This window comes from Anomaloglossus baeobatrachus, chromosome 7 (assembly GCF_048569485.1).
Source record: "Anomaloglossus baeobatrachus isolate aAnoBae1 chromosome 7, aAnoBae1.hap1, whole genome shotgun sequence".
Lineage (NCBI taxonomy): Eukaryota > Metazoa > Chordata > Amphibia > Anura > Aromobatidae > Anomaloglossus > Anomaloglossus baeobatrachus.
In genome coordinates this window covers 198135149-198160709 of record NC_134359.1, presented here as the reverse complement: position 1 = coordinate 198160709, position 25561 = coordinate 198135149, and the positions used below count along the sequence as shown (strand labels likewise).

General features: G+C 40.9%; 18 non-coding genes across 18 annotated transcripts; all 18 read right to left on the bottom strand.

Moving 5' to 3' along the window:
• Positions 1-333: 333 nt before the first annotated feature.
• TRNAS-GCU (transfer RNA serine (anticodon GCU)) lies at positions 334-415 on the bottom strand. Its single transcript has one exon. It is a non-coding gene; the product is annotated as a tRNA-Ser (tRNA).
• Positions 416-2914: 2499 nt separating this feature from the next.
• On the bottom strand, positions 2915-2996 carry TRNAS-GCU (transfer RNA serine (anticodon GCU)). The gene has a single exon. It is a non-coding gene; the product is annotated as a tRNA-Ser (tRNA).
• A 1209-nt stretch (positions 2997-4205) lies between these two features.
• On the bottom strand, positions 4206-4287 carry TRNAS-GCU (transfer RNA serine (anticodon GCU)). The gene has a single exon. It is a non-coding gene; the product is annotated as a tRNA-Ser (tRNA).
• Positions 4288-5348: 1061 nt separating this feature from the next.
• Positions 5349-5430, bottom strand: TRNAS-GCU (transfer RNA serine (anticodon GCU)). Its single transcript has one exon. It is a non-coding gene; the product is annotated as a tRNA-Ser (tRNA).
• Positions 5431-6635: 1205 nt separating this feature from the next.
• Positions 6636-6717, bottom strand: TRNAS-GCU (transfer RNA serine (anticodon GCU)). The gene has a single exon. It is a non-coding gene; the product is annotated as a tRNA-Ser (tRNA).
• Positions 6718-7922: 1205 nt separating this feature from the next.
• Positions 7923-8004, bottom strand: TRNAS-GCU (transfer RNA serine (anticodon GCU)). The gene has a single exon. It is a non-coding gene; the product is annotated as a tRNA-Ser (tRNA).
• Positions 8005-9209: 1205 nt separating this feature from the next.
• TRNAS-GCU (transfer RNA serine (anticodon GCU)) lies at positions 9210-9291 on the bottom strand. The gene has a single exon. It is a non-coding gene; the product is annotated as a tRNA-Ser (tRNA).
• A 1205-nt stretch (positions 9292-10496) lies between these two features.
• Positions 10497-10578, bottom strand: TRNAS-GCU (transfer RNA serine (anticodon GCU)). The gene has a single exon. It is a non-coding gene; the product is annotated as a tRNA-Ser (tRNA).
• A 1205-nt stretch (positions 10579-11783) lies between these two features.
• Positions 11784-11865, bottom strand: TRNAS-GCU (transfer RNA serine (anticodon GCU)). Its single transcript has one exon. It is a non-coding gene; the product is annotated as a tRNA-Ser (tRNA).
• Positions 11866-13070: 1205 nt separating this feature from the next.
• Positions 13071-13152, bottom strand: TRNAS-GCU (transfer RNA serine (anticodon GCU)). The gene has a single exon. It is a non-coding gene; the product is annotated as a tRNA-Ser (tRNA).
• Positions 13153-15642: 2490 nt separating this feature from the next.
• Positions 15643-15724, bottom strand: TRNAS-GCU (transfer RNA serine (anticodon GCU)). The gene has a single exon. It is a non-coding gene; the product is annotated as a tRNA-Ser (tRNA).
• Positions 15725-16928: 1204 nt separating this feature from the next.
• On the bottom strand, positions 16929-17010 carry TRNAS-GCU (transfer RNA serine (anticodon GCU)). The gene has a single exon. It is a non-coding gene; the product is annotated as a tRNA-Ser (tRNA).
• A 1204-nt stretch (positions 17011-18214) lies between these two features.
• On the bottom strand, positions 18215-18296 carry TRNAS-GCU (transfer RNA serine (anticodon GCU)). The gene has a single exon. It is a non-coding gene; the product is annotated as a tRNA-Ser (tRNA).
• A 1204-nt stretch (positions 18297-19500) lies between these two features.
• TRNAS-GCU (transfer RNA serine (anticodon GCU)) lies at positions 19501-19582 on the bottom strand. Its single transcript has one exon. It is a non-coding gene; the product is annotated as a tRNA-Ser (tRNA).
• A 1204-nt stretch (positions 19583-20786) lies between these two features.
• On the bottom strand, positions 20787-20868 carry TRNAS-GCU (transfer RNA serine (anticodon GCU)). The gene has a single exon. It is a non-coding gene; the product is annotated as a tRNA-Ser (tRNA).
• A 1204-nt stretch (positions 20869-22072) lies between these two features.
• On the bottom strand, positions 22073-22154 carry TRNAS-GCU (transfer RNA serine (anticodon GCU)). Its single transcript has one exon. It is a non-coding gene; the product is annotated as a tRNA-Ser (tRNA).
• A 1204-nt stretch (positions 22155-23358) lies between these two features.
• TRNAS-GCU (transfer RNA serine (anticodon GCU)) lies at positions 23359-23440 on the bottom strand. Its single transcript has one exon. It is a non-coding gene; the product is annotated as a tRNA-Ser (tRNA).
• A 1205-nt stretch (positions 23441-24645) lies between these two features.
• On the bottom strand, positions 24646-24727 carry TRNAS-GCU (transfer RNA serine (anticodon GCU)). The gene has a single exon. It is a non-coding gene; the product is annotated as a tRNA-Ser (tRNA).
• Positions 24728-25561: the final 834 nt, after the last annotated feature.

The following is a 25561-nucleotide window of genomic DNA, read 5'->3' as shown; positions in this document are numbered from 1 at the left end:
GTCTTTGCTTTTTCACTGAAGATTTTAAGTTGGCCTCTAACGGAGTGGGCCTTATCTCTTCTCCTTCATTGTCTGGTGTCTGGAGTTGGACTAAGGCAATCCTTACCAGTCATAAACCAATGCTCAATCTGGCAAAATAAAACCCACCGTTTTTATTTGGCATGCCTGATGCAATCCTACATCGGATGACGTCTTCTCTTTTATATGCACTTAGACAGCACAGATTTATGAATCCTTCATTGCACTATCTCAGAGATTTGAGAAGGTCAAATATCCACCACCTGGGTTCTAAATGGAAACTAAGCTTTTCAACACGGAAGAAGGAGATTAAACCGACGAGGATGGGATTCGAACCCATGCATGCAGAGCACAATGGATTAGCAGTCCATCGCCTTAACCACTCGGCCACCTCGTCTACATGACAAACCTGAAATCAGGTGATATGATCTGATGAGGATTTTGACAAGTCTGTGCAATTGAGCTAAAGATTGTGTATCGGCCTCTGGCAAAATGGACCTTATCACATCTCCTACACTGGATAATGTCAAGAGTTAGACTAGCTCAAACCATATCAGAAATGAGCTAATGCTCAGGGTTTTTAATAACAGTATTTTTACTAAAGATTGAATGTCGTGTCTGTATTGAAGCCCTGAAAATTGGTTTATCCCAGATAGCATTCGCATTAGTTTGTCTCTAGACATCAGATGACACTGAAGATCAAATAAGGCCACTCTACCAGAAGCTGCTTTACTATCGGTCAGTAGGAAAAGAGGTGCTGTGGCTTAGTTGGTTAAAGTGCCTGTCTAGTAAACAGGAGATCCTGAGTTCGAATCTCAGCAGTGCCTTCTTTTCATAGTCCCGATATAGAAGTTTCGATTTTAAAAGGGCACCTTTCATAGTGAGAGACTAATGTCAAATTTGTCTTTCTCACATCTCTGAGATAGTTGAATGAAGGAATTATAAATATGTGCTGTCTAAGTGCTCAGAAGGAAGAAGATGTCATGCGATGTAGGATGGCACCAAGCATGCCAAATAAAAACAGTGGTTTTCTTTTGCCAGATTGAAATGCTTCCATGCGCATCTCTCCCTGCCTGCTAGAAAAGTTTGATAGCAGTCTTCTTGAACAGTGAAAGGGCAAGAAAACAACAAGAACAAAGATGGAAGTCAAAACCATGCATAAACAGCTCAATCCATAGACTGTATTGTTAATGCATCACCTGAACTTCACAGCCAACTTCTCTGCCCAAAAACGTAGAAACCAGACCATAAGATCTGAAGAGCATTTTGATGAGTCTTTGCTTTTTCACTGAAGATTTTAAGTTGGCCTCTAACGGAGTGGGCCTTATCTCTTCTCCTTCATTGTCTGGTGTCTGGAGTTGGACTAAGGCAATCCTTACCAGTCATAAACCAATGCTCAATCTGGCAAAATAAAACCCACCGTTTTTATTTGGCATGCCTGATGCAATCCTACATCGGATGACGTCTTCTCTTTTATATGCACTTAGACAGCACAGATTTATGAATCCTTCATTGCACTATCTCAGAGATTTGAGAAGGTCAAATATCCACCACCTGGGTTCTAAATGGAAACTAAGCTTTTCAACACGGAAGAAGGAGATTAAACCGACGAGGATGGGATTCAAACCCATGCATGCAGAGCACAATGGATTAGCAGTCCATCGCCTTAACCACTCGGCCACCTCGTCTACATGACAAACCTGAAATCAGGTGATATGATCTGATGAGGATTTTGACAAGTCTGTGCAATTGAGCTAAAGATTGTGTATCGGCCTCTGGCAAAATGGACCTTATCACATCTCCTACACTGGATAATGTCAAGAGTTAGACTAGCTCAAACCATATCAGAAATGAGCTAATGCTCAGGGTTTTTAATAACAGTATTTTTACTAAAGATTGAATGTCGTGTCTGTATTGAAGCCCTGAAAATTGGTTTATCCCAGATAGCATTTGCATTAGTTTGTCTCTAGACATCAGATGACACTGAAGATCAAATAAGGCCACTCTACCAGAAGCTGCTTTACTATCGGTCAGTAGGAAAAGAGGTGCTGTGGCTTAGTTGGTTAAAGTGCCTGTCTAGTAAACAGGAGATCCTGAGTTCGAATCTCAGCAGTGCCTTCATTTCATTGTCCCGATATAGAAGTTTTGATTTTTAAAGGGCACCTTTCATAGTGAGAGACTAATGTCAAATTTGTCTTTCTCACATCTCTGAGATAGTTGAATGAAGGAATTATAAATATGTGCTGTCTAAGTGCTCAGAAGGAAGAAGATGTCATGCGATGTAGGATGGCGCCAAGCATGCCAAATAAAAACAGTGGTTTTCTTTTGCCAGATTGAAATGCTTCCATGCGCATCTCCCCTGCCTGCTAGAAAAGTTTGATAGCAGTCTTCTTGAACAGTGAAAGGGCAAGAAAACAACAAGAACAAAGATGGAAGTCAAAACCATGCATAAACAGCTCAATCCATAGACTGTATTGTTAATGCATCACCTGAACTTCACAGCCAACTTCTCTGCCCAAAAACGTAGAAACCAGACCATAAGATCTGAAGAGCATTTTGATGAGTCTTTGCTTTTTCACTGAAGATTTTAAGTTGGCCTCTAACGGAGTGGGCCTTATCTCTTCTCCTTCATTGTCTGGTGTCTGGAGTTGGACTAAGGCAATCCTTACCAGTCATAAACCAATGCTCAATCTGGCAAAATAAAACCCACCGTTTTTATTTGGCATGCCTGATGCAATCCTACATCGGATGACGTCTTCTCTTTTATATGCACTTAGACAGCACAGATTTATGAATCCTTCATTGCACTATCTCAGAGATTTGAGAAGGTCAAATATCCACCACCTGGGTTCTAAATGGAAACTAAGCTTTTCAACACGGAAGAAGGAGATTAAACCGACGAGGATGGGATTCGAACCCATGCATGCAGAGCACAATGGATTAGCAGTCCATCGCCTTAACCACTCGGCCACCTCGTCTACATGACAAACCTGAAATCAGGTGATATGATCTGATGAGGATTTTGACAAGTCTGTGCAATTGAGCTAAAGATTGTGTATCGGCCTCTGGCAAAATGGACCTTATCACATCTCCTACACTGGATAATGTCAAGAGTTAGACTAGCTCAAACCATATCAGAAATGAGCTAATGCTCAGGGTTTTTAATAACAGTATTTTTACTAAAGATTGAATGTCGTGTCTGTATTGAAGCCCTGAAAATTGGTTTATCCCAGATAGCATTCGCATTAGTTTGTCTCTAGACATCAGATGACACTGAAGATCAAATAAGGCCACTCTACCAGAAGCTGCTTTACTATCGGTCAGTAGGAAAAGAGGTGCTGTGGCTTAGTTGGTTAAAGTGCCTGTCTAGTAAACAGGAGATCCTGAGTTCGAATCTCAGCAGTGCCTTCTTTTCATAGTCCCGATATAGAAGTTTCGATTTTAAAAGGGCACCTTTCATAGTGAGAGACTAATGTCAAATTTGTCTTTCTCACATCTCTGAGATAGTTGAATGAAGGAATTATAAATATGTGCTGTCTAAGTGCTCAGAAGGAAGAAGATGTCATGCGATGTAGGATGGCACCAAGCATGCCAAATAAAAACAGTGGTTTTCTTTTGCCAGATTGAAATGCTTCCATGCGCATCTCTCCCTGCCTGCTAGAAAAGTTTGATAGCAGTCTTCTTGAACAGTGAAAGGGCAAGAAAACAACAAGAACAAAGATGGAAGTCAAAACCATGCATAAACAGCTCAATCCATAGACTGTATTGTTAATGCATCACCTGAACTTCACAGCCAACTTCTCTGCCCAAAAACGTAGAAACCAGACCATAAGATCTGAAGAGCATTTTGATGAGTCTTTGCTTTTTCACTGAAGATTTTAAGTTGGCCTCTAACGGAGTGGGCCTTATCTCTTCTCCTTCATTGTCTGGTGTCTGGAGTTGGACTAAGGCAATCCTTACCAGTCATAAACCAATGCTCAATCTGGCAAAATAAAACCCACCGTTTTTATTTGGCATGCCTGATGCAATCCTACATCGGATGACGTCTTCTCTTTTATATGCACTTAGACAGCACAGATTTATGAATCCTTCATTGCACTATCTCAGAGATTTGAGAAGGTCAAATATCCACCACCTGGGTTCTAAATGGAAACTAAGCTTTTCAACACGGAAGAAGGAGATTAAACCGACGAGGATGGGATTCGAACCCATGCATGCAGAGCACAATGGATTAGCAGTCCATCGCCTTAACCACTCGGCCACCTCGTCTACATCACAAACCTGAAATCAGGTGATATGATCTGATGAGGATTTTGACAAGTCTGTGCAATTGAGCTAAAGATTGTGTATCGGCCTCTGGCAAAATGGACCTTATCACATCTCCTACACTGGATAATGTCAAGAGTTAGACTAGCTCAAACCATATCAGAAATGAGCTAATGCTCAAGGTTTTTAATAACAGTATTTTTACTAAAGATTGAATGTCGTGTCTGTATTGAAGCCCTGAAAATTGGTTTATCCCAGATAGCATTCGCATTAGTTTGTCTCTAGACATCAGATGACACTGAAGATCAAATAAGGCCACTCTACCAGAAGCTGCTTTACTATCGGTCAGTAGGAAAAGAGGTGCTGTGGCTTAGTTGGTTAACGTGCCTGTCTAGTAAACAGGAGATCCTGAGTTCGAATCTCAGCAGTGCCTTCTTTTCATAGTCCCGATATAGAAGTTTCGATTTTTAAAGGGCACCTTTCATAGTGAGAGACTAATGTCAAATTTGTCTTTCTCACATCTCTGAGATAGTTGAATGAAGGAATTATAAATATGTGCTGTCTAAGTGCTCAGAAGGAAGAAGATGTCATGCGATGTAGGATGGCACCAAGCATGCCAAACAGCTCAATCCATAGACTGTATTGTTAATGCATCACCTGAACTTCACAGCCAACTTCTCTGCCCAAAAACGTAGAAACCAGACCATAAGATCTGAAGAGCATTTTGATGAGTCTTTGCTTTTTCACTGAAGATTTTAAGTTGGCCTCTAACGGAGTGGGCCTTATCTCTTCTCCTTCATTGTCTGGTGTCTGGAGTTGGACTAAGGCAATCCTTACCAGTCATAAACCAATGCTCAATCTGGCAAAATAAAACCCACCGTTTTTATTTGGCATGCCTGATGCAATCCTACATCGGATGACGTCTTCTCTTTTATATGCACTTAGACAGCACAGATTTATGAATCCTTCATTGCACTATCTCAGAGATTTGAGAAGGTCAAATATCCACCACCTGGGTTCTAAATGGAAACTAAGCTTTTCAACACGGAAGAAGGAGATTAAACCGACGAGGATGGGATTCGAACCCATGCATGCAGAGCACAATGGATTAGCAGTCCATCGCCTTAACCACTCGGCCACCTCGTCTACATGACAAACCTGAAATCAGGTGATATGATCTGATGAGGATTTTGACAAGTCTGTGCAATTGAGCTAAAGATTGTGTATCGGCCTCTGGCAAAATGGACCTTATCACATCTCCTACACTGGATAATGTCAAGAGTTAGACTAGCTCAAACCATATCAGAAATGAGCTAATGCTCAGGGTTTTTAATAACAGTATTTTTACTAAAGATTGAATGTCGTGTCTGTATTGAAGCCCTGAAAATTGGTTTATCCCAGATAGCATTCGCATTAGTTTGTCTCTAGACATCAGATGACACTGAAGATCAAATAAGGCCACTCTACCAGAAGCTGCTTTACTATCGGTCAGTAGGAAAAGAGGTGCTGTGGCTTAGTTGGTTAAAGTGCCTGTCTAGTAAACAGGAGATCCTGAGTTCGAATCTCAGCAGTGCCTTCTTTTCATAGTCCCGATATAGAAGTTTCGATTTTTAAAGGGCACCTTTCATAGTGAGAGACTAATGTCAAATTTGTCTTTCTCACATCTCTGAGATAGTTGAATGAAGGAATTATAAATATGTGCTGTCTAAGTGCTCAGAAGGAAGAAGATGTCATGCGATGTAGGATGGCACCAAGCATGCCAAATGAAAACAGTGGTTTTCTTTTGCCAGATTGAAATGCTTCCATGCGCATCTCTCCCTGCTAGAAAAGTTTGATAGCAGTCTTCTTGAACAGTGAAAGGGCAAGAAAACAACAAGAACAAAGATGGAAGTCAAAACCATGCATAAACAGCTCAATCCATAGACTGTATTGTTAATGCATCACCTGAACTTCACAGCCAACTTCTCTGCCCAAAAACGTAGAAACCAGACCATAAGATCTGAAGAGCATTTTGATGAGTCTTTGCTTTTTCACTGAAGATTTTAAGTTGGCCTCTAACGGAGTGGGCCTTATCTCTTCTCCTTCATTGTCTGGTGTCTGGAGTTGGACTAAGGCAATCCTTACCAGTCATAAACCAATGCTCAATCTGGCAAAATAAAACCCACCGTTTTTATTTGGCATGCCTGATGCAATCCTACATCGGATGACGTCTTCTCTTTTATATGCACTTAGACAGCACAGATTTATGAATCCTTCATTGCACTATCTCAGAGATTTGAGAAGGTCAAATATCCACCACCTGGGTTCTAAATGGAAACTAAGCTTTTCAACACGGAAGAAGGAGATTAAACCGACGAGGATGGGATTCGAACCCATGCATGCAGAGCACAATGGATTAGCAGTCCATCGCCTTAACCACTCGGCCACCTCGTCTACATGACAAACCTGAAATCAGGTGATATGATCTGATGAGGATTTTGACAAGTCTGTGCAATTGAGCTAAAGATTGTGTATCGGCCTCTGGCAAAATGGACCTTATCACATCTCCTACACTGGATAATGTCAAGAGTTAGACTAGCTCAAACCATATCAGAAATGAGCTAATGCTCAGGGTTTTTAATAACAGTATTTTTACTAAAGATTGAATGTCGTGTCTGTATTGAAGCCCTGAAAATTGGTTTATCCCAGATAGCATTCGCATTAGTTTGTCTCTAGACATCAGATGACACTGAAGATCAAATAAGGCCACTCTACCAGAAGCTGCTTTACTATCGGTCAGTAGGAAAAGAGGTGCTGTGGCTTAGTTGGTTAAAGTGCCTGTCTAGTAAACAGGAGACCCTGAGTTCGAATCTCAGCAGTGCCTTCTTTTCATAGTCCCGATATAGAAGTTTCGATTTTTAAAGGGCACCTTTCATAGTGAGAGACTAATGTCAAATTTGTCTTTCTCACATCTCTGAGATAGTTGAATGAAGGAATTATAAATATGTGCTGTCTAAGTGCTCAGAAGGAAGAAGATGTCATGCGATGTAGGATGGCACCAAGCATGCCAAATGAAAACAGTGGTTTTCTTTTGCCAGATTGAAATGCTTCCATGCGCATCTCTCCCTGCTAGAAAAGTTTGATAGCAGTCTTCTTGAACAGTGAAAGGGCAAGAAAACAACAAGAACAAAGATGGAAGTCAAAACCATGCATAAACAGCTCAATCCATAGACTGTATTGTTAATGCATCACCTGAACTTCACAGCCAACTTCTCTGCCCAAAAACGTAGAAACCAGACCATAAGATCTGAAGAGCATTTTGATGAGTCTTTGCTTTTTCACTGAAGATTTTAAGTTGGCCTCTAACGGAGTGGGCCTTATCTCTTCTCCTTCATTGTCTGGTGTCTGGAGTTGGACTAAGGCAATCCTTACCAGTCATAAACCAATGCTCAATCTGGCAAAATAAAACCCACCGTTTTTATTTGGCATGCCTGATGCAATCCTACATCGGATGACGTCTTCTCTTTTATATGCACTTAGACAGCACAGATTTATGAATCCTTCATTGCACTATCTCAGAGATTTGAGAAGGTCAAATATCCACCACCTGGGTTCTAAATGGAAACTAAGCTTTTCAACACGGAAGAAGGAGATTAAACCGACGAGGATGGGATTCGAACCCATGCATGCAGAGCACAATGGATTAGCAGTCCATCGCCTTAACCACTCGGCCACCTCGTCTACATGACAAACCTGAAATCAGGTGATATGATCTGATGAGGATTTTGACAAGTCTGTGCAATTGAGCTAAAGATTGTGTATCGGCCTCTGGCAAAATGGACCTTATCACATCTCCTACACTGGATAATGTCAAGAGTTAGACTAGCTCAAACCATATCAGAAATGAGCTAATGCTCAGGGTTTTTAATAACAGTATTTTTACTAAAGATTGAATGTCGTGTCTGTATTGAAGCCCTGAAAATTGGTTTATCCCAGATAGCATTCGCATTAGTTTGTCTCTAGACATCAGATGACACTGAAGATCAAATAAGGCCACTCTACCAGAAGCTGCTTTACTATCGGTCAGTAGGAAAAGAGGTGCTGTGGCTTAGTTGGTTAAAGTGCCTGTCTAGTAAACAGGAGATCCTGAGTTCGAATCTCAGCAGTGCCTTCTTTTCATAGTCCCGATATAGAAGTTTCGATTTTTAAAGGGCACCTTTCATAGTGAGAGACTAATGTCAAATTTGTCTTTCTCACATCTCTGAGATAGTTGAATGAAGGAATTATAAATATGTGCTGTCTAAGTGCTCAGAAGGAAGAAGATGTCATGCGATGTAGGATGGCACCAAGCATGCCAAATGAAAACAGTGGTTTTCTTTTGCCAGATTGAAATGCTTCCATGCGCATCTCTCCCTGCTAGAAAAGTTTGATAGCAGTCTTCTTGAACAGTGAAAGGGCAAGAAAACAACAAGAACAAAGATGGAAGTCAAAACCATGCATAAACAGCTCAATCCATAGACTGTATTGTTAATGCATCACCTGAACTTCACAGCCAACCTCTCTGCCCAAAAACGTAGAAACCAGACCATAAGATCTGAAGAGCATTTTGATGAGTCTTTGCTTTTTCACTGAAGATTTTAAGTTGGCCTCTAACGGAGTGGGCCTTATCTCTTCTCCTTCATTGTCTGGTGTCTGGAGTTGGACTAAGGCAATCCTTACCAGTCATAAACCAATGCTCAATCTGGCAAAATAAAACCCACCGTTTTTATTTGGCATGCCTGATGCAATCCTACATCGGATGACGTCTTCTCTTTTATATGCACTTAGACAGCACAGATTTATGAATCCTTCATTGCACTATCTCAGAGATTTGAGAAGGTCAAATATCCACCACCTGGGTTCTAAATGGAAACTAAGCTTTTCAACACGGAAGAAGGAGATTAAACCGACGAGGATGGGATTCGAACCCATGCATGCAGAGCACAATGGATTAGCAGTCCATCGCCTTAACCACTCGGCCACCTCGTCTACATGACAAACCTGAAATCAGGTGATATGATCTGATGAGGATTTTGACAAGTCTGTGCAATTGAGCTAAAGATTGTGTATCGGCCTCTGGCAAAATGGACCTTATCACATCTCCTACACTGGATAATGTCAAGAGTTAGACTAGCTCAAACCATATCAGAAATGAGCTAATGCTCAGGGTTTTTAATAACAGTATTTTTACTAAAGATTGAATGTCGTGTCTGTATTGAAGCCCTGAAAATTGGTTTATCCCAGATAGCATTCGCATTAGTTTGTCTCTAGACATCAGATGACACTGAAGATCAAATAAGGCCACTCTACCAGAAGCTGCTTTACTATCGGTCAGTAGGAAAAGAGGTGCTGTGGCTTAGTTGGTTAAAGTGCCTGTCTAGTAAACAGGAGACCCTGAGTTCGAATCTCAGCAGTGCCTTCTTTTCATAGTCCCGATATAGAAGTTTCGATTTTTAAAGGGCACCTTTCATAGTGAGAGACTAATGTCAAATTTGTCTTTCTCACATCTCTGAGATAGTTGAATGAAGGAATTATAAATATGTGCTGTCTAAGTGCTCAGAAGGAAGAAGATGTCATGCGATGTAGGATGGCACCAAGCATGCCAAATGAAAACAGTGGTTTTCTTTTGCCAGATTGAAATGCTTCCATGCGCATCTCTCCCTGCTAGAAAAGTTTGATAGCAGTCTTCTTGAACAGTGAAAGGGCAAGAAAACAACAAGAACAAAGATGGAAGTCAAAACCATGCATAAACAGCTCAATCCATAGACTGTATTGTTAATGCATCACCTGAACTTCACAGCCAACTTCTCTGCCCAAAAACGTAGAAACCAGACCATAAGATCTGAAGAGCATTTTGATGAGTCTTTGCTTTTTCACTGAAGATTTTAAGTTGGCCTCTAACGGAGTGGGCCTTATCTCTTCTCCTTCATTGTCTGGTGTCTGGAGTTGGACTAAGGCAATCCTTACCAGTCATAAACCAATGCTCAATCTGGCAAAATAAAACCCACCGTTTTTATTTGGCATGCCTGATGCAATCCTACATCGGATGACGTCTTCTCTTTTATATGCACTTAGACAGCACAGATTTATGAATCCTTCATTGCACTATCTCAGAGATTTGAGAAGGTCAAATATCCACCACCTGGGTTCTAAATGGAAACTAAGCTTTTCAACACGGAAGAAGGAGATTAAACCGACGAGGATGGGATTCGAACCCATGCATGCAGAGCACAATGGATTAGCAGTCCATCGCCTTAACCACTCGGCCACCTCGTCTACATGACAAACCTGAAATCAGGTGATATGATCTGATGAGGATTTTGACAAGTCTGTGCAATTGAGCTAAAGATTGTGTATCGGCCTCTGGCAAAATGGACCTTATCACATCTCCTACACTGGATAATGTCAAGAGTTAGACTAGCTCAAACCATATCAGAAATGAGCTAATGCTCAGGGTTTTTAATAACAGTATTTTTACTAAAGATTGAATGTCGTGTCTGTATTGAAGCCCTGAAAATTGGTTTATCCCAGATAGCATTCGCATTAGTTTGTCTCTAGACATCAGATGACACTGAAGATCAAATAAGGCCACTCTACCAGAAGCTGCTTTACTATCGGTCAGTAGGAAAAGAGGTGCTGTGGCTTAGTTGGTTAAAGTGCCTGTCTAGTAAACAGGAGACCCTGAGTTCGAATCTCAGCAGTGCCTTCTTTTCATAGTCCCGATATAGAAGTTTCGATTTTTAAAGGGCACCTTTCATAGTGAGAGACTAATGTCAAATTTGTCTTTCTCACATCTCTGAGATAGTTGAATGAAGGAATTATAAATATGTGCTGTCTAAGTGCTCAGAAGGAAGAAGATGTCATGCGATGTAGGATGGCACCAAGCATGCCAAATGAAAACAGTGGTTTTCTTTTGCCAGATTGAAATGCTTCCATGCGCATCTCTCCCTGCTAGAAAAGTTTGATAGCAGTCTTCTTGAACAGTGAAAGGGCAAGAAAACAACAAGAACAAAGATGGAAGTCAAAACCATGCATAAACAGCTCAATCCATAGACTGTATTGTTAATGCATCACCTGAACTTCACAGCCAACTTCTCTGCCCAAAAACGTAGAAACCAGACCATAAGATCTGAAGAGCATTTTGATGAGTCTTTGCTTTTTCACTGAAGATTTTAAGTTGGCCTCTAACGGAGTGGGCCTTATCTCTTCTCCTTCATTGTCTGGTGTCTGGAGTTGGACTAAGGCAATCCTTACCAGTCATAAACCAATGCTCAATCTGGCAAAATAAAACCCACCGTTTTTATTTGGCATGCCTGATGCAATCCTACATCGGATGACGTCTTCTCTTTTATATGCACTTAGACAGCACAGATTTATGAATCCTTCATTGCACTATCTCAGAGATTTGAGAAGGTCAAATATCCACCACCTGGGTTCTAAATGGAAACTAAGCTTTTCAACACGGAAGAAGGAGATTAAACCGACGAGGATGGGATTCGAACCCATGCATGCAGAGCACAATGGATTAGCAGTCCATCGCCTTAACCACTCGGCCACCTCGTCTACATGACAAACCTGAAATCAGGTGATATGATCTGATGAGGATTTTGACAAGTCTGTGCAATTGAGCTAAAGATTGTGTATCGGCCTCTGGCAAAATGGACCTTATCACATCTCCTACACTGGATAATGTCAAGAGTTAGACTAGCTCAAACCATATCAGAAATGAGCTAATGCTCAGGGTTTTTAATAACAGTATTTTTACTAAAGATTGAATGTCGTGTCTGTATTGAAGCCCTGAAAATTGGTTTATCCCAGATAGCATTCGCATTAGTTTGTCTCTAGACATCAGATGACACTGAAGATCAAATAAGGCCACTCTACCAGAAGCTGCTTTACTATCGGTCAGTAGGAAAAGAGGTGCTGTGGCTTAGTTGGTTAAAGTGCCTGTCTAGTAAACAGGAGATCCTGAGTTCGAATCTCAGCAGTGCCTTCTTTTCATAGTCCCGATATAGAAGTTTCGATTTTTAAAGGGCACCTTTCATAGTGAGAGACTAATGTCAAATTTGTCTTTCTCACATCTCTGAGATAGTTGAATGAAGGAATTATAAATATGTGCTGTCTAAGTGCTCAGAAGGAAGAAGATGTCATGCGATGTAGGATGGCACCAAGCATGCCAAATGAAAACAGTGGTTTTCTTTTGCCAGATTGAAATGCTTCCATGCGCATCTCTCCCTGCTAGAAAAGTTTGATAGCAGTCTTCTTGAACAGTGAAAGGGCAAGAAAACAACAAGAACAAAGATGGAAGTCAAAACCATGCATAAACAGCTCAATCCATAGACTGTATTGTTAATGCATCACCTGAACTTCACAGCCAACTTCTCTGCCCAAAAACGTAGAAACCAGACCATAAGATCTGAAGAGCATTTTGATGAGTCTTTGCTTTTTCACTGAAGATTTTAAGTTGGCCTCTAACGGAGTGGGCCTTATCTCTTCTCCTTCATTGTCTGGTGTCTGGAGTTGGACTAAGGCAATCCTTACCAGTCATAAACCAATGCTCAATCTGGCAAAATAAAACCCACCGTTTTTATTTGGCATGCCTGATGCAATCCTACATCGGATGACGTCTTCTCTTTTATATGCACTTAGACAGCACAGATTTATGAATCCTTCATTGCACTATCTCAGAGATTTGAGAAGGTCAAATATCCACCACCTGGGTTCTAAATGGAAACTAAGCTTTTCAACACGGAAGAAGGAGATTAAACCGACGAGGATGGGATTCGAACCCATGCATGCAGAGCACAATGGATTAGCAGTCCATCGCCTTAACCACTCGGCCACCTCGTCTACATCACAAAGCTCAAATCAGGTGATATGATCTGATGAGGATTTTGACAAGTCTGTGCAATTGAGCTAAAGATTGTGTATCGGCCTCTGGCAAAATGGACCTTATCACATCTCCTACACTGGATAATGTCAAGAGTTAGACTAGCTCAAACCATATCAGAAATGAGCTAATGCTCAGGGTTTTTAATAACAGTATTTTTACTAAAGATTGAATGTCGTGTCTGTATTGAAGCCCTGAAAATTGGTTTATCCCAGATAGCATTCGCATTAGTTTGTCTCTAGACATCAGATGACACTGAAGATCAAATAAGGCCACTCTACCAGAAGCTGCTTTACTATCGGTCAGTAGGAAAAGAGGTGCTGTGGCTTAGTTGGTTAAAGTGCCTGTCTAGTAAACAGGAGATCCTGAGTTCGAATCTCAGCAGTGCCTTCTTTTCATAGTCCCGATATAGAAGTTTCGATTTTTAAAGGGCACCTTTCATAGTGAGAGACTAATGTCAAATTTGTCTTTCTCACATCTCTGAGATAGTTGAATGAAGGAATTATAAATATGTGCTGTCTAAGTGCTCAGAAGGAAGAAGATGTCATGCGATGTAGGATGGCACAAGCATGCCAAATAAAAACAGTGGTTTTCTTTTGCCAGATTGAAATGCTTCCATGCGCATCTCTCCCTGCTAGAAAAGTTTGATAGCAGTCTTCTTGAACAGTGAAAGGGCAAGAAAACAACAAGAACAAAGATGGAAGTCAAAACCATGCATAAACAGCTCAATCCATAGACTGTATTGTTAATGCATCACCTGAACTTCACAGCCAACTTCTCTGCCCAAAAACGTAGAAACCAGACCATAAGATCTGAAGAGCATTTTGATGAGTCTTTGCTTTTTCACTGAAGATTTTAAGTTGGCCTCTAACGGAGTGGGCCTTATCTCTTCTCCTTCATTGTCTGGTGTCTGGAGTTGGACTAAGGCAATCCTTACCAGTCATAAACCAATGCTCAATCTGGCAAAATAAAACCCACCGTTTTTATTTGGCATGCCTGATGCAATCCTACATCTGATGACGTCTTCTCTTTTATATGCACTTAGACAGCACAGATTTATGAATCCTTCATTGCACTATCTCAGAGATTTGAGAAGGTCAAATATCCACCACCTGGGTTCTAAATGGAAACTAAGCTTTTCAACACAGAAGAAGGAGATTAAACCGACGATGACGGGATTCGAACCCATGCATGCAGAGCACAATGGATTAGCAGTCCATCGCCTTAACCACTCGGCCACCTCGTCTACATGACAAAGCTCAAATCAGGTGATATGATCTGATGAGGATTTTGACAAGTCTGTGCAATTGAGCTAAAGATTGTGTATCGGCCTCTGGCAAAATGGACCTTATCACATCTCCTACACTGGATAATGTCAAGAGTTAGACTAGCTCAAACCATATCAGAAATGAGCTAATGCTCAGGGTTTTTAATAACAGTATTTTTACTAAAGATTGAATGTCGTGTCTGTATTGAAGCCCTGAAAATTGGTTTATCCCAGATAGCATTCGCATTAGTTTGTCTCTAGACATCAGATGACACTGAAGATCAAATAAGGCCACTCTACCAGAAGCTGCTTTACTATCGGTCAGTAGGAAAAGAGGTGCTGTGGCTTAGTTGGTTAAAGTGCCTGTCTAGTAAACAGGAGATCCTGAGTTCGAATCTCAGCAGTGCCTTCTTTTCATAGTCGCGATATAGAAGTTTCGATTTTTAAAGGGCACCTTTCATAGTGAGAGACTAATGTCAAATTTGTCTTTCTCACATCTCTGAGATAGTTGAATGAAGGAATTATAAATATGTGCTGTCTAAGTGCTCAGAAGGAAGAAGATGTCATGCGATGTAGGATGGCACAAGCATGCCAAATAAAAACAGTGGTTTTCTTTTGCCAGATTGAAATGCTTCCATGCGCATCTCTCCCTGCTAGAAAAGTTTGATAGCAGTCTTCTTGAACAGTGAAAGGGCAAGAAAACAACAAGAACAAAGATGGAAGTCAAAACCATGCATAAACAGCTCAATCCATAGACTGTATTGTTAATGCATCACCTGAACTTCACAGCCAACTTCTCTGCCCAAAAACGTAGAAACCAGACCATAAGATCTGATGAGCATTTTGATGAGTCTTTGCTTTTTCACTGAAGATTTTAAGTTGGCCTCTAACGGAGTGGGCCTTATCTCTTCTCCTTCATTGTCTGGTGTCTGGAGTTGGACTAAGGCAATCCTTACCAGTCATAAACCAATGCTCAATCTGGCAAAATAAAACCCACCGTTTTTATTTGGCATGCCTGATGCAATCCTACATCGGATGACGTCTTCTCTTTTATATGCACTTAGACAGCACAGATTTATGAATCCTTCATTGCACTATCTCAGAGATTTGAGAAGGTCAAATATCCACCACCTGGGTTCTAAATGGAAACTAAGCTTTTCAACACGGAAGAAGGAGATTAAACCGACGAGGATGGGATTCGAACCCATGCATGCAGAGCACAATGGATTAGCAGTCCATCGCCTTAACCACTCGGCCACCTCGTCTACATGACAAACCTGAAATCAGGTGATATGATCTGATGAGGATTTTGACAAGTCTGTGCAATTGAGCTAAAGATTGTGTATCGGCCTCTGGCAAAATGGACCTTATCACATCTCCTACACTGGATAATGTCAAGAGTTAGACTAGCTCAAACCATATCAGAAATGAGCTAATGCTCAGGGTTTTTAATAACAGTATTTTTACTAAAGATTGAATGTCGTGTCTGTATTGAAGCCCTGAAAATTGGTTTATCCCAGATAGCATTCGCATTAGTTTGTCTCTAGACATCAGATGACACTGAAGATCAAATAAGGCCACTCTACCAGAAGCTGCTTTACTATCGGTCAGTAGGAAAAGAGGTGCTTTGGCTTAGTTGGTTAAAGTGCCTGTCTAGTAAACAGGAGATCCTGAGTTCGAATCTCAGCAGTGCCTTCTTTTCATAGTCCCGATATAGAAGTTTCGATTTTTAAAGGGCACCTTTCATAGTGAGAGACTAATGTCAAATTTGTCTTTCTCACATCTCTGAGATAGTTGAATGAAGGAATTATAAATATGTGCTGTCTAAGTGCTCAGAAGGAAGAAGATGTCATGCGATGTAGGATGGCACAAGCATGCCAAATAAAAACAGTGGTTTTCTTTTGCCAGATTGAAATGCTTCCATGCGCATCTCTCCCTGCTAGAAAAGTTTGATAGCAGTCTTCTTGAACAGTGAAAGGGCAAGAAAACAACAAGAACAAAGATGGAAGTCAAAACCATGCATAAACAGCTCAATCCATAGACTGTATTGTTAATGCATCACCTGAACTTCACAGCCAACTTCTCTGCCCAAAAACGTAGAAACCAGACCATAAGATCTGATGAGCATTTTGATGAGTCTTTGCTTTTTCACTGAAGATTTTAAGTTGGCCTCTAACGGAGTGGGCCTTATCTCTTCTCCTTCATTGTCTGGTGTCTGGAGTTGGACTAAGGCAATCCTTACCAGTCATAAACCAATGCTCAATCTGGCAAAATAAAACCCACCGTTTTTATTTGGCATGCCTGATGCAATCCTACATCGGATGACGTCTTCTCTTTTATATGCACTTAGACAGCACAGATTTATGAATCCTTCATTGCACTATCTCAGAGATTTGAGAAGGTCAAATATCCACCACCTGGGTTCTAAATGGAAACTAAGCTTTTCAACACGGAAGAAGGAGATTAAACCGACGAGGATGGGATTCGAACCCATGCATGCAGAGCACAATGGATTAGCAGTCCATCGCCTTAACCACTCGGCCACCTCGTCTACATGACAAACCTGAAATCAGGTGATATGATCTGATGAGGATTTTGACAAGTCTGTGCAATTGAGCTAAAGATTGTGTATCGGCCTCTGGCAAAATGGACCTTATCACATCTCCTACACTGGATAATGTCAAGAGTTAGACTAGCTCAAACCATATCAGAAATGAGCTAATGCTCAGGGTTTTTAATAACAGTATTTTTACTAAAGATTGAATGTCGTGTCTGTATTGAAGCCCTGAAAATTGGTTTATCCCAGATAGCATTCGCATTAGTTTGTCTCTAGACATCAGATGACACTGAAGATCAAATAAGGCCACTCTACCAGAAGCTGCTTTACTATCGGTCAGTAGGAAAAGAGGTGCTTTGGCTTAGTTGGTTAAAGTGCCTGTCTAGTAAACAGGAGATCCTGAGTTCGAATCTCAGCAGTGCCTTCTTTTCATAGTCCCGATATAGAAGTTTCGATTTTTAAAGGGCACCTTTCATAGTGAGAGACTAATGTCAAATTTGTCTTTCTCACATCTCTGAGATAGTTGAATGAAGGAATTATAAATATGTGCTGTCTAAGTGCTCAGAAGGAAGAAGATGTCATGCGATGTAGGATGGCACAAGCATGCCAAATAAAAACAGTGGTTTTCTTTTGCCAGATTGAAATGCTTCCATGCGCATCTCTCCCTGCTAGAAAAGTTTGATAGCAGTCTTCTTGAACAGTGAAAGGGCAAGAAAACAACAAGAACAAAGATGGAAGTCAAAACCATGCATAAACAGCTCAATCCATAGACTGTATTGTTAATGCATCACCTGAACTTCACAGCCAACTTCTCTGCCCAAAAACGTAGAAACCAGACCATAAGATCTGATGAGCATTTTGATGAGTCTTTGCTTTTTCACTGAAGATTTTAAGTTGGCCTCTAACGGAGTGGGCCTTATCTCTTCTCCTTCATTGTCTGGTGTCTGGAGTTGGACTAAGGCAATCCTTACCAGTCATAAACCAATGCTCAATCTGGCAAAATAAAACCCACCGTTTTTATTTGGCATGCCTGATGCAATCCTACATCGGATGACGTCTTCTCTTTTATATGCACTTAGACAGCACAGATTTATGAATCCTTCATTGCACTATCTCAGAGATTTGAGAAGGTCAAATATCCACCACCTGGGTTCTAAATGGAAACTAAGCTTTTCAACACGGAAGAAGGAGATTAAACCGACGAGGATGGGATTCGAACCCATGCATGCAGAGCACAATGGATTAGCAGTCCATCGCCTTAACCACTCGGCCACCTCGTCTACATGACAAACCTGAAATCAGGTGATATGATCTGATGAGGATTTTGACAAGTCTGTGCAATTGAGCTAAAGATTGTGTATCGGCCTCTGGCAAAATGGACCTTATCACATCTCCTACACTGGATAATGTCAAGAGTTAGACTAGCTCAAACCATATCAGAAATGAGCTAATGCTCAGGGTTTTTAATAACAGTATTTTTACTAAAGATTGAATGTCGTGTCTGTATTGAAGCCCTGAAAATTGGTTTATCCCAGATAGCATTCGCATTAGTTTGTCTCTAGACATCAGATGACACTGAAGATCAAATAAGGCCACTCTACCAGAAGCTGCTTTACTATCGGTCAGTAGGAAAAGAGGTGCTTTGGCTTAGTTGGTTAAAGTGCCTGTCTAGTAAACAGGAGATCCTGAGTTCGAATCTCAGCAGTGCCTTCTTTTCATAGTCCCGATATAGAAGTTTCGATTTTTAAAGGGCACCTTTCATAGTGAGAGACTAATGTCAAATTTGTCTTTCTCACATCTCTGAGATAGTTGAATGAAGGAATTATAAATATGTGCTGTCTAAGTGCTCAGAAGGAAGAAGATGTCATGCGATGTAGGATGGCACAAGCATGCCAAATAAAAACAGTGGTTTTCTTTTGCCAGATTGAAATGCTTCCATGCGCATCTCTCCCTGCTAGAAAAGTTTGATAGCAGTCTTCTTGAACAGTGAAAGGGCAAGAAAACAACAAGAACAAAGATGGAAGTCAAAACCATGCATAAACAGCTCAATCCATAGACTGTATTGTTAATGCATCACCTGAACTTCACAGCCAACTTCTCTGCCCAAAAACGTAGAAACCAGACCATAAGATCTGATGAGCATTTTGATGAGTCTTTGCTTTTTCACTGAAGATTTTAAGTTGGCCTCTAACGGAGTGGGCCTTATCTCTTCTCCTTCATTGTCTGGTGTCTGGAGTTGGACTAAGGCAATCCTTACCAGTCATAAACCAATGCTCAATCTGGCAAAATAAAACCCACCGTTTTTATTTGGCATGCCTGATGCAATCCTACATCGGATGACGTCTTCTCTTTTATATGCACTTAGACAGCACAGATTTATGAATCCTTCATTGCACTATCTCAGAGATTTGAGAAGGTCAAATATCCACCACCTGGGTTCTAAATGGAAACTAAGCTTTTCAACACGGAAGAAGGAGATTAAACCGACGAGGATGGGATTCGAACCCATGCATGCAGAGCACAATGGATTAGCAGTCCATCGCCTTAACCACTCGGCCACCTCGTCTACATGACAAACCTGAAATCAGGTGATATGATCTGATGAGGATTTTGACAAGTCTGTGCAATTGAGCTAAAGATTGTGTATCGGCCTCTGGCAAAATGGACCTTATCACATCTCCTACACTGGATAATGTCAAGAGTTAGACTAGCTCAAACCATATCAGAAATGAGCTAATGCTCAGGGTTTTTAATAACAGTATTTTTACTAAAGATTGAATGTCGTGTCTGTATTGAAGCCCTGAAAATTGGTTTATCCCAGATAGCATTCGCATTAGTTTGTCTCTAGACATCAGATGACACTGAAGATCAAATAAGGCCACTCTACCAGAAGCTGCTTTACTATCGGTCAGTAGGAAAAGAGGTGCTGTGGCTTAGTTGGTTAAAGTGCCTGTCTAGTAAACAGGAGATCCTGAGTTCAAATCTCAGCAGTGCCTTCTTTTCATAGTCCCGATATAGAAGTTTCGATTTTTAAAGGGCACCTTTCATAGTGAGAGACTAATGTCAAATTTGTCTTTCTCACATCTCTGAGATAGTTGAATGAAGGAATTATAAATATGTGCTGTCTAAGTGCTCAGAAGGAAGAAGATGTCATGCGATGTAGGATGGCACAAGCATGCCAAATAAAAACAGTGGTTTTCTTTTGCCAGATTGAAATGCTTCCATGCGCATCTCTCCCTGCTAGAAAAGTTTGATAGCAGTCTTCTTGAACAGTGAAAGGGCAAGAAAACAACAAGAACAAAGATGGAAGTCAAAACCATGCATAAACAGCTCAATCCATAGACTGTATTGTTAATGCATCACCTGAACTTCACAGCCAACTTCTCTGCCCAAAAACGTAGAAACCAGACCATAAGATCTGAAGAGCATTTTGATGAGTCTTTGCTTTTTCACTGAAGATTTTAAGTTGGCCTCTAACGGAGTGGGCCTTATCTCTTCTCCTTCATTGTCTGGTGTCTGGAGTTGGACTAAGGCAATCCTTACCAGTCATAAACCAATGCTCAATCTGGCAAAATAAAACCCACTGTTTTTATTTGGCATGCCTGATGCAATCCTACATCGGATGACGTCTTCTCTTTTATATGCACTTAGACAGCACAGATTTATGAATCCTTCATTGCACTATCTCAGAGATTTGAGAAGGTCAAATATCCACCACCTGGGTTCTAAATGGAAACTAAGCTTTTCAACACGGAAGAAGGAGATTAAACCGACGAGGATGGGATTCGAACCCATGCATGCAGAGCACAATGGATTAGCAGTCCATCGCCTTAACCACTCGGCCACCTCGTCTACATGACAAACCTGAAATCAGGTGATATGATCTGATGAGGATTTTGACAAGTCTGTGCAATTGAGCTAAAGATTGTGTATCGGCCTCTGGCAAAATGGACCTTATCACATCTCCTACACTGGATAATGTCAAGAGTTAGACTAGCTCAAACCATATCAGAAATGAGCTAATGCTCAGGGTTTTTAATAACAGTATTTTTACTAAAGATTGAATGTCGTGTCTGTATTGAAGCCCTGAAAATTGGTTTATCCCAGATAGCATTCGCATTAGTTTGTCTCTAGACATCAGATGACACTGAAGATCAAATAAGGCCACTCTACCAGAAGCTGCTTTACTATCGGTCAGTAGGAAAAGAGGTGCTGTGGCTTAGTTGGTTAAAGTGCCTGTCTAGTAAACAGGAGATCCTGAGTTCGAATCTCAGCAGTGCCTTCTTTTCATAGTCCCGATATAGAAGTTTCGATTTTTAAAGGGCACCTTTCATAGTGAGAGACTAATGTCAAATTTGTCTTTCTCACATCTCTGAGATAGTTGAATGAAGGAATTATAAATATGTGCTGTCTAAGTGCTCAGAAGGAAGAAGATGTCATGCGATGTAGGATGGCACAAGCATGCCAAATAAAAACAGTGGTTTTCTTTTGCCAGATTGAAATGCTTCCATGCGCATCTCTCCCTGCTAGAAAAGTTTGATAGCAGTCTTCTTGAACAGTGAAAGGGCAAGAAAACAACAAGAACAAAGATGGAAGTCAAAACCATGCATAAACAGCTCAATCCATAGACTGTATTGTTAATGCATCACCTGAACTTCACAGCCAACTTCTCTGCCCAAAAACGTAGAAACCAGACCATAAGATCTGAAGAGCATTTTGATGAGTCTTTGCTTTTTCACTGAAGATTTTAAGTTGGCCTCTAACGGAGTGGGCCTTATCTCTTCTCCTTCATTGTCTGGTGTCTGGAGTTGGACTAAGGCAATCCTTACCAGTCATAAACCAATGCTCAATCTGGCAAAATAAAACCCACCGTTTTTATTTGGCATGCCTGATGCAATCCTACATCGGATGACGTCTTCTCTTTTATATGCACTTAGACAGCACAGATTTATGAATCCTTCATTGCACTATCTCAGAGATTTGAGAAGGTCAAATATCCACCACCTGGGTTCTAAATGGAAACTAAGCTTTTCAACACGGAAGAAGGAGATTAAACCGACGAGGATGGGATTCGAACCCATGCATGCAGAGCACAATGGATTAGCAGTCCATCGCCTTAACCACTCGGCCACCTCGTCTACATGACAAACCTGAAATCAGGTGATATGATCTGATGAGGATTTTGACAAGTCTGTGCAATTGAGCTAAAGATTGTGTATCGGCCTCTGGCAAAATGGACCTTATCACATCTCCTACACTGGATAATGTCAAGAGTTAGACTAGCTCAAACCATATCAGAAATGAGCTAATGCTCAGGGTTTTTAATAACAGTATTTTTACTAAAGATTGAATGTCGTGTCTGTATTGAAGCCCTGAAAATTGGTTTATCCCAGATAGCATTCGCATTAGTTTGTCTCTAGACATCAGATGACACTGAAGATCAAATAAGGCCACTCTACCAGAAGCTGCTTTACTATCGGTCAGTAGGAAAAGAGGTGCTGTGGCTTAGTTGGTTAAAGTGCCTGTCTAGTAAACAGGAGATCCTGAGTTCGAATCTCAGCAGTGCCTTCTTTTCATAGTCCCGATATAGAAGTTTCGATTTTTAAAGGGCACCTTTCATAGTGAGAGACTAATGTCAAATTTGTCTTTCTCACATCTCTGAGATAGTTGAATGAAGGAATTATAAATATGTGCTGTCTAAGTGCTCAGAAGGAAGAAGATGTCATGCGATGTAGGATGGCACAAGCATGCCAAATAAAAACAGTGGTTTTCTTTTGCCAGATTGAAATGCTTCCATGCGCATCTCTCCCTGCTAGAAAAGTTTGATAGCAGTCTTCTTGAACAGTGAAAGGGCAAGAAAACAACAAGAACAAAGATGGAAGTCAAAACCATGCATAAACAGCTCAATCCATAGACTGTATTGTTAATGCATCACCTGAACTTCACAGCCAACTTCTCTGCCCAAAAACGTAGAAACCAGACCATAAGATCTGATGAGCATTTTGATGAGTCTTTGCTTTTTCACTGAAGATTTTAAGTTGGCCTCTAACGGAGTGGGCCTTATCTCTTCTCCTTCATTGTCTGGTGTCTGGAGTTGGACTAAGGCAATCCTTACCAGTCATAAACCAATGCTCAATCTGGCAAAATAAAACCCACCGTTTTTATTTGGCATGCCTGATGCAATCCTACATCGGATGACGTCTTCTCTTTTATATGCACTTAGACAGCACAGATTTATGAATCCTTCATTGCACTATCTCAGAGATTTGAGAAGGTCAAATATCCACCACCTGGGTTCTAAATGGAAACTAAGCTTTTCAACACGGAAGAAGGAGATTAAACCGACGAGGATGGGATTCGAACCCATGCATGCAGAGCACAATGGATTAGCAGTCCATCGCCTTAACCACTCGGCCACCTCGTCTACATGACAAACCTGAAATCAGGTGATATGATCTGATGAGGATTTTGACAAGTCTGTGCAATTGAGCTAAAGATTGTGTATCGGCCTCTGGCAAAATGGACCTTATCACATCTCCTACACTGGATAATGTCAAGAGTTAGACTAGCTCAAACCATATCAGAAATGAGCTAATGCTCAGGGTTTTTAATAACAGTATTTTTACTAAAGATTGAATGTCGTGTCTGTATTGAAGCCCTGAAAATTGGTTTATCCCAGATAGCATTCGCATTAGTTTGTCTCTAGACATCAGATGACACTGAAGATCAAATAAGGCCACTCTACCAGAAGCTGCTTTACTATCGGTCAGTAGGAAAAGAGGTGCTGTGGCTTAGTTGGTTAAAGTGCCTGTCTAGTAAACAGGAGATCCTGAGTTCGAATCTCAGCAGTGCCTTCTTTTCATAGTCCCGATATAGAAGTTTCGATTTTTAAAGGGCACCTTTCATAGTGAGAGACTAATGTCAAATTTGTCTTTCTCACATCTCTGAGATAGTTGAATGAAGGAATTATAAATATGTGCTGTCTAAGTGCTCAGAAGGAAGAAGATGTCATGCGATGTAGGATGGCACCAAGCATGCCAAATGAAAACAGTGGTTTTCTTTTGCCAGATTGAAATGCTTCCATGCGCATCTCTCCCTGCTAGAAAAGTTTGATAGCAGTCTTCTTGAACAGTGAAAGGGCAAGAAAACAACAAGAACAAAGATGGAAGTCAAAACCATGCATAAACAGCTCAATCCATAGACTGTATTGTTAATGCATCACCTGAACTTCACAGCCAACTTCTCTGCCCAAAAACGTAGAAACCAGACCATAAGATCTGATGAGCATTTTGATGAGTCTTTGCTTTTTCACTGAAGATTTTAAGTTGGCCTCTAACGGAGTGGGCCTTATCTCTTCTCCTTCATTGTCTGGTGTCTGGAGTTGGACTAAGGCAATCCTTACCAGTCATAAACCAATGCTCAATCTGGCAAAATAAAACCCACCGTTTTTATTTGGCATGCCTGATGCAATCCTACATCGGATGACGTCTTCTCTTTTATATGCACTTAGACAGCACAGATTTATGAATCCTTCATTGCACTATCTCAGAGATTTGAGAAGGTCAAATATCCACCACCTGGGTTCTAAATGGAAACTAAGCTTTTCAACACGGAAGAAGGAGATTAAACCGACGAGGATGGGATTCGAACCCATGCATGCAGAGCACAATGGATTAGCAGTCCATCGCCTTAACCACTCGGCCACCTCGTCTACATGACAAACCTGAAATCAGGTGATATGATCTGATGAGGATTTTGACAAGTCTGTGCAATTGAGCTAAAGATTGTGTATCGGCCTCTGGCAAAATGGACCTTATCACATCTCCTACACTGGATAATGTCAAGAGTTAGACTAGCTCAAACCATATCAGAAATGAGCTAATGCTCAGGGTTTTTAATAACAGTATTTTTACTAAAGATTGAATGTCGTGTCTGTATTGAAGCCCTGAAAATTGGTTTATCCCAGATAGCATTCGCATTAGTTTGTCTCTAGACATCAGATGACACTGAAGATCAAATAAGGCCACTCTACCAGAAGCTGCTTTACTATCGGTCAGTAGGAAAAGAGGTGCTGTGGCTTAGTTGGTTAAAGTGCCTGTCTAGTAAACAGGAGATCCTGAGTTCGAATCTCAGCAGTGCCTTCTTTTCATAGTCCCGATATAGAAGTTTCGATTTTTAAAGGGCACCTTTCATAGTGAGAGACTAATGTCAAATTTGTCTTTCTCACATCTCTGAGATAGTTGAATGAAGGAATTATAAATATGTGCTGTCTAAGTGCTCAGAAGGAAGAAGATGTCATGCGATGTAGGATGGCACAAGCATGCCAAATAAAAACAGTGGTTTTCTTTTGCCAGATTGAAATGCTTCCATGCGCATCTCTCCCTGCTAGAAAAGTTTGATAGCAGTCTTCTTGAACAGTGAAAGGGCAAGAAAACAACAAGAACAAAGATGGAAGTCAAAACCATGCATAAACAGCTCAATCCATAGACTGTATTGTTAATGCATCACCTGAACTTCACAGCCAACTTCTCTGCCCAAAAACGTA